Consider the following 8,638-nt stretch of genomic DNA (forward strand, 5'->3'; position numbering starts at 1 on the left):
AGGGTAAGTTCCAGCCTCAGCCCCAAATCTCAAGGCCGCAGCTCCCCGACACAGACAGAAAGACAGACAGACAGCGTCGCGCGGGCCCCTCTGGGGCATCAAGCACTTGGAATGTGGGTCCCTGCACGGCCCTCCCAATAATCTAATCGAATCTACAGGTAAAAATCCTAGTTTGCAGATTTAGTTGCTGTCCAAACTGGATGCTGCCCTCAATCATGATGACGATTTTTGAGCCCTTACCAATGAGTTAAAAACAATAACAGCCCCTGGTAGATACAGCGGTGTATATGCACACGTTTTGTTTCTGTTTTTTATCACTACAACCATAGCTGTCGGATGATGTGTTCTGCGAGTCTCCTCAACCCGAGGGCGCTAAGGAAAGTTCAAAGACAAAAGGGAATTTTAAGGTCATGGAATGTTTCGATGAATTGTCTTAAGTTCGCTCTCACTTGTTCTTCCTATAACATTTTATAAACTAGATGATTAGTGTTTGACACATTTCAGGGAGGGACGGGAGCGGTGAAAAAAGGAGAGAAGGCTTGCGGAATGCCTTGCAGAATTCTAGTAACTCAGGGAAGAAGCCATCCATGATCCTCACGGAAACCGTAAATCACTCAGAAGTAATGAATATAGGTTACAATTATAAAAGGTATCGTTATTCTTAGGCCAAAGTATGGTGCAAACCAGTGTTTTTGTTTATTTGTGTGCTTTTTGCAAACCATTGTTTTCACGGAATCAAACTATTTCCTGGGATGAACCAGTGAGAGTGAGTTTGATAGTGGGGAAGAATGGGAGGAGATGGCAGTTTTTTCGGGCGGGTGACACCTCGGGTCTTGGCTTCACAGGAGAAAGAGTTCACGCCGAAGCTCGTCTGTCATCCAGTGGGTTTTTTATGAAGGACGGCAGACGTTTCAGGTTCAGTCTCGAAAGAGTACACGCTGTTTCGGGAAAGGGTGTTGAGCTCACACAAGCTGCTTACAGTTAGTCAGGAGCAGCCTCCTGGGACAGTGCACCCACAGCGAACTGGGGGAGGGATCGCAGGGACCGAGGGGTGGTTGAAGGTACTGGCTGACCCATTGGCTGTGCTAAGCCCCACCTGGGCGATGTTCTGGGCCTGGGCCTAGTTTGTACTGACCAGATACCTCCCATGTGGCTCAGGGGGCCTGAATTTGAGCATGCTCAGTTAGGGACTTCATTGGTGTCTAATGGTGGCCTGTGTTCTTCCCAATCTCCTTGATGGGGGCCTTTGCAGGCATGGGAGGGACAACCCCTTCCCCCCCCCTTGTCCCTGATCCAGCTACCTAGCAGAAATGTGTTAAAACCAAACACAAGATTAGCGCATTTTATTCCTATGTAAAACCATCAATGAAAGCATTGAAATGAGGAAGGTCCGTTTCCTCAGTTGTCTTGCTTACACTCTTACATAAAAGAGTATGAAGACTTTAATAAAGGTACAGTTTAGTTTGGAATGAGAACGTAAACGCTTACGAAGACGGGGCTGCAGATAAATGAAGCTGTCACTTTTTTTCCTAACCCACAAAGTCGGTCTAGTGAACCCTGAATTGGGTTGGTATTATGATTATGGAGAAACTTGGTTCTCGGATCACGAATTTTCAGAAATTCCTTGTGTACACTTAAAGCAGTAAGGACAAAACGTGCAACTTTTGACCAAGAATAATCTCTGTACGATGATTTTTTATATGTGTGGTAAGGGGTGAGGTCACTTCTTAGACGCGTAAAGTCTCTCTCCACTCTGCAGTCTCCTGTGCATGAGGTTTGAACCTCGAGAGAAAGACTTCCCCCCATTGCTTACATTCAAAGGGCCCCTCCCCACTGGGAGTTCCATGTTTAGTAAGGTCTGAGAAACATCTAAAGCCTTTCCCACGTTCCTTACAGTCACGAGCTTGCTCTCCGCTGTGGAGTCTTAAGTGTTCAGATAGGCAATAGGGACGAATTAAAGTTTTGCCACATTCCTTACATTGAAAGGGTCTGCCTCCACTCTGGATTCTTCCACGTACAGTGAGGTCTGAGGCTTCTCTACAGAACTGTCGGAGGCAGACAAGCAAGAGAAACTCCATTTTTGTAAGCTGCTAAGTAACTTGCCCTTTCCTCCAAACTCAGGAAGTTGACAGCTAGTTGACCTGCTTGTTCTCCCTCCCCTGTTGGGAAAGTCCACTGGTGATTGATTTTTGCATGGACTCCCTTGGTCCCAGGTCTGGACACTACAATTAGTTTCAACTACCGGTCGTCTTCAAGATCTCGTTTGTTTTAATATAGTTCCTTTTGATGCTGTAATCTGAAGGTGTAGTTAATCTTGATGTTATAATTCAGCGGTTGTTATAATTAATCTTAATGTTATAGTTAATCTTGATGTTATAGTTAATCTTGATGTTTTTTTTTAATTTTAACAATTTATTAGGGGCTCATACAATTCTTATCACAGTTCATACATATACATACATCAATTGTATAAAGCACATCTGTACAGTCTCTGCCCTAATCATTTTTTTCTCTTTTCTTTTTTTACATTTTATTAGGGACTCATACAACTCTTACCACAATCCATACATATACATACATCAATTGTATAAAGCATATCCATACATTCCCTGCCCCAATCATTCTCAAAGCATTTGCTCTCCACTTAAGCCCCTTGCATCAGGTCCTCTTAATCTTGATGTTATAGTTAATCTTGATGTTATAATTCAGGATGTTATAATTCAGTGGTTCTCAACCTGTAGGTTGTGGACCCCCCTTTGGGGGTCGAACGACCCTCTCACAGGGGTCACCCAATTCATAACAGTAGCAAAATTACAGTTATGAAGTAGCAACAAAAATAATTTTATGGTTGGGGGTCACCACACCATGAGGAACTGCATTAAAGTAAAGGGTCACAGCATTAGGAAGTTTGAGAACCATTGGTTTTTGGTATTGTTTCTTTTATGATCAGGAATGTACCTTGGAAATGCATGCCTGGTCTTCTTGATGTTACCAGAATGTTATAATCAATGCTATGCCCTGTAATGCTCCCTAACCCCAAAGAATGACAACACTAATTTAGCTTTCTGTGGAAAATGAGTTTTTTGTTTTTAAAAGATGGACTGAATGTGGACTTGGGACTGCAATCAAAGAATCGCTTTTAGATTTTAGCAGTCCGGCTGTAACCAAATAAAGATTCTTGTAAATTAGCAAGACAGTATAGTGGCTGCCATTTATTTGAACCCCCAACAGTGTCCACATTCCTTACATTCATGAGGTTTTTCTCCATCCTGAGTTTTTATATGTGTAGTGTGTTAGTCTGGGTGGACTAGAGAAACAAATTCATAGACACATATGTGAATAAGAAAGAACTGTATATAAAGAGTAATTGTTTATTAAGGAAACATCCCAGCCTAGTCCAGATCAAGTCCACAAGTCTGATATCAGCCCATATGTCTGAAACCGGTCTTCAAAACCTTCTTCAGACTCACACATGCAATGACGCCAAACAGGGCAAGGTCACAGGCCAGAGGGTGGAGAGTGTTGTTGCTCCAGTGGTGGTGGAAACATCTCAGCACTGGTGTGGGTTTCCATGGGGCTCCTCCAGCTCCAGGGCTCTGGCTCCGTCAAGGGTGGCTCCATGTGGCTTATCAGCAGGAATGTCTCACAGAAAGAGTGTGTCTGCCCTCCAGTGAGCTATTTATCTCTGTTGCACCTCCAACTGAGGTCATTGAGCTATGACCTGATTGACAGGCTAGACTCCACCCCTTTGTAAATGGACAGATTATGTAACTGCCACATCTAGTGAGTTGTGAATGCTGACTAAATACTCTCCCACATTCCTTACATTCATAAAGTTTATCAGACTTATAAAACCTTTCATGTAATGAAAGGAGGGGTGAAGAATGTAAGTTTTACATTCGCGTGGAGGGAGGGTGTGTGTGGAAAGGGGGAACCGATTATAAGGATCTACATAAAACCTCCTCCCTGGGGGACGGACAACAGAAAGGGTGAAGGGAGGCGTCGGACAGTGTAAGACATGACAAAATAATAATTTATAAATTATCAAGAGTTCATGGGGGGGGCGGCGGGGAGAATGAGACCCTGATGCCAGGGGCTTAAGTGGAGAGCAAGTGTTTTGAGAATGATGAGGGCAACGAATGTACAAATGTGCTTTACACAATTGATGTATGTGTGTATTGTGATAGGAGTTGTATGTGCCCCCAATAAAATGATTTAAAAAAAGTTTTACATTCCCACTTATGACCTCTCACAGGTGTAATCCAAAGTAATGACCAACTACAGAAACCTTTCCCACATTCCTGACATTCATACTGTTTCCCCTGTGAGCGATGTCACAGGATTCTTAAGGGTTCAGACAGAATTCAAGCCCTTTTCACATGACGTATTTATGGTTATTTTCCCATTAAAACTGCTCTCAGGAGTGGTTATGTTAGGTAGCGAGATTTAGGGTGCTGGCCCTCCCATGCCTGCGAAGGCCCCCATAGATGAGGTTGGAAAGAAATCATGCACCCAATTAAAACACCTGTGGGAGAAACCCAGAACTGAGCATGCTCAGACACAAGACCCCCACCCCGGCCCAGGCAAAACCAACACCTTGGACACACCCACCTTAGGTACATCACACAGGTGGGCCTGAACTCAGCCGAGGAGGCCATCCAGTACCTACAACCACACCTCCCCTGGCCAGGGGGCCGGGTAGAGTCAAGGCTGAAAGCACTGCTCTTCAGTCCTCGCCCTCTTGGCCAAGCGCCGGTCTCATTTGCTCTGCCCTCGCTCAGCGGGGCGTGCTGTAAGGAGAGTGATTACAAGCCTGAATGCCCCTCAGGGCCTGCTCCGCACCCCAGCGCACCTTCTGCCCGGCCTGGCACGCTTTCCAGACAGCGTGTACCCTTTTGAGACTGTAGAACCTGAAAAACCTTTTCCTTTCCTTCATGAAAACTCACTTATCATACTTCTGTCTGAATTCTTTGTGTGTGAAGCCATGAATCAAGCTATAACTCGTTCCAGAAACCTAACAGTAAATTGAAAGGAACACCGGCCATTGTCCCCACTTTCTTTAACCTGAGAGGCCTTGAATCCAGTGTGAAGTTCACAGCAATGGTTAGGTAATGAATGATCCAGACAGGCTTTCCCACGCTGAAAGGAGTCGAAGAGATTTATGGCTGGAAGATTTCTTTGTTGCACAATCAAGTTTGCCACACGGCTGCATGTTTTCCCACATGGATAGCCTTCATTGTGTTCATGAAAGTTTCTACTGTTTGACTTCTGTTAACAAAGAAGCAACACTTTATTGGAAATAAATTTGTGTCCATTTCACAGCATCAAACGCAGTGAACGTGAATGGCTTTTGCCTTGGCTTGTCTCGTAGCTCGTAAGTTATATCATCTCTCAGAGATGATGAATGACACAGCTTTTCAAAAAGGTAAGTTTTCTGAGTATCTAACACAGTTATAAAAACGATGTACTGTTAACATTCTCGGAACACAGGATGTTACAACAAGGCTTATATATAGGAACACATACGTGTTATATGTGTCACTAACACATACGTGTTATATATATCGCTAGATGTCAAGGTTTTCAGCAGGTTCAGTCGTTCAGCAATTGCAGGCATAAACAGTGTACACATTCTGTAGCCACTACATCTGTTGTCCGTTGGAGTGTGGCCCAAGTAAGAACCACAGCAGTATCTGAGAAATAGAAAAGTGTAGGCGTGGAGTTTAGCCTGTCAATCAGGCTACAGCCTGATGGTGCCTCCTTGTGGGCGCAGCCTTCTCATAAAGAGAGACCTGGGAACCTCGCTCTCTCTCTCTGCCTTCACCTTCCTGCTGTCCGACTCTGGCTCCTGCCAGAGCCTGGGATGAACTGCACCTTTGGATGCACGTGACCGTGTACCCACCGGCCTGTGTTCTTCCTGCAGCCTGCAGCATTGCGCACAGCTGCGTAAGTCTGAAGAGGCACCTATCGACTTGAGTTGGACGGGGCTGGGACGCTTTCCTGTTATATAAAGCTCCTTTTTTACACCTATATGAGCGTTAGCGAATGTATTTCTCTACTCAATCTGCCTAACACAAGATGGTCCCTTGGGAGTTGGGTACTAGAGAAAAGAGTCATGAAGATGGAGAGTGGATGCTTGTCTGACCTCTCCCTCATGGTAGTTTTTCTTATTCGGCCAACAAGAGGGCAGATAGGACCACACTCTTTACTCGACTGTTTGCTGGAAATGTGGGGGACCAGCTTCCCCACCACAGAACAGATCTAAAGGACAGTTGTGTAATCGAAGGGTAAATGAAAGAGGCATCGGACAAGATAAAGCAAGGTCTGAGCAGAGGGCAAGTAATGTAATCTCACCGCTTGATTTCATCTCAGGCATTCAGGTCAGGGTAAGCACATATGCAACAGGGAGGGATCGGACAATAGGCATATGCCTACAGGAGGGAGATGAGCTAGGGGGAATACACGCAATAGGAAGGGGAGGCGCTAGGGCCACACGTGTGACAGGTAGGCACATACGTAACAAGATGGGCAGGCTCTAGAGTCAAGATGGCAACCTAACCTTGGTCCGCCCTGAGCGGGCTTGACCTTAAGTGTCTTTGAACTCTCCTTCAGGGAAACAATCCATTCTCCATATCCGAAGGGAGCGGGCGCTACTTGGGTGGTAGACACTCCCTCCCTGTCGTAAGTGAAAGTTGTTCCCCACAATATCCCCCGGTAATAACGCCACTTTTAAGGTGCTGTTTGAAAGCGCATGGTTGCTATTACACTCCCAAGGGTTAACTACTTTGAGGTTATTTGCCACCAAAAGCAATCAGATCATCTAAACCCTGTGGGATGTAAAAATACTCCCCCCCCCAGCTTTGTCTCCCCCAAAGATATGCCAAATCCAGAGAGTCTGTTTGCCAGCACTTGGTGGGAGGTCAGATGCTTAGAGATAATCTCCCTGAAGGCATTCAGCCATCAGACTACTGTCTGGTCCACCATGGGTGAGGCTCACATCCTACTGATAAGGACACTGATTGTTCCCATGGGGAGACGAGAAGGGGTCAAACCTGCTCAATGACATCCAGTTAGGCTGCCATCCTGCATCTAGGATCCGCCCATCTTGTCGCATGTGCGCCCCCAATCCCTCCACTTCCTTTTGTGTGTACACGCCTAGATGACCCCCCTTCCCATTACTGTATTACCTATAGTACAACCCCTTCCTGTGATGGATGTCTTTACCTGTAATTAGGGGGCATGTATGCCCCCAAAGACATATAAGCCGTGGTTAGAAATAAATCTCTCTCTCTGACCCTGTACCACCAAGAGGAGCTGAGGTGAGCATGCGACCATGAGATCAATCTGACTCCTTTATGCCACTCTCTCTTCTCTCTTATTCTCTATGACTTTACTATGATCTTTACTTATTATCGCTGCACAATTGCACCTGCCGGGCTTGTGATGATTTGTTAAGGGCTGGCTCCCCTGAGAAAACCCTAAGTAGGGCCCACTCCCTTCTGATAGATTGATCATAGATTGTTCGACCAGAGAAATGCTCAGGGACACTTAAGGTCAAACCAGCTCAGAGAAGGTCAAGGTTAGGCTGCCATCTTGGCTCTAGAGCCCACCCATCGTGTTACGTGTGCACCTTCCTATGACATGGGTGCCGCTAGTACCTCTCCTCCCTATAGCGTGTCTACCCCTAGCTCGTCCCCTTCCTGTTAGTAGTTTGCCTTTAATACAGCCCATTCCTGTTACGTATGCGTGTGACAGGGATTGAGTGCTGAGATTATATAAACTGTGAGAGAATGCATTCAGCCCTCACTCTGGTTCCAGTCGCCATGGGAGAGGTGAGCCCTTGCATGTCTTTGTTGTTTCTTTAATTTACACTTCAATGACATCCCCCCACCCCCCAGGACCCACTGGGTTGTGGAGGCTGGTCCCTGACAGTGTCTCTTAGGACATTGGACCAAGTGTTAATCTTCATGACTGCAGAGTTTGACCTCGTAATTCCAATTGAGATCCACAATATGAAACGAAAAATGAAATTATTTGCACAAAAGGTGGTGCTGTGGGCAAAGGAAGGCTTCTGCACACCGCCCTCTTGCAGCACTTCAGCAGTCTGTTAGAAAGGTCTGTGAGAACTGAGCCTGATCGCTTCTCGGCCTTTTGGCTAAGATCCAGTGTGGCATCTGTTCTTATCAATTTAATATCAACATAGTAAATGGATTTTTAGAGCAGGGAGATGGCAGTGAGTTTGCCCTGAGGGGATTAGATTTATTTAAATGATTTCTTATCTATGGAAGCCAGGTTCCTCAAGGTCTCTATCATTACCTCGTCCCTGCAGAGTTTCTTCTGAGCAAGGTTCAGCAAAGCCGGCTCCTCCTGGCTACAGACCACATCCTCGATGACAACTGAGCCCTAAAGCATCCCACACGATCTGGGTCAGAGAGGTATCGTGTATTCCAATGATTACAAGACTATAAACGTGAGGGTAGAATCCCTGAGCAACTGAGAATCGCAGGCTCTGCACACACACGGATCTTCCTTGTTCCAGGAAGATCTATTTTAGGTTTAGCCACCAGCCTGTTCCTTCTCCAACTACATTCACTTTCCCAGTGCGCATGACCTGTGATCTTCCTGCATTTGGTCTTCC

At 45.8% G+C, this 8,638-nt stretch overlaps 1 pseudogene; it reads left to right on the forward strand.

The window, feature by feature from the left end:
• The first annotated feature begins 8,135 nt into the window (after positions 1 to 8,135).
• LOC142435154 (U2 spliceosomal RNA) lies at positions 8,136 to 8,357 on the forward strand (annotated as a pseudogene).
• Positions 8,358 to 8,638: the final 281 nt, after the last annotated feature.

The sequence above is a fragment of the Tenrec ecaudatus genome, chromosome X, assembly GCF_050624435.1.
Source record: "Tenrec ecaudatus isolate mTenEca1 chromosome X, mTenEca1.hap1, whole genome shotgun sequence".
Taxonomy (NCBI): Eukaryota; Metazoa; Chordata; class Mammalia; order Afrosoricida; family Tenrecidae; genus Tenrec; species Tenrec ecaudatus.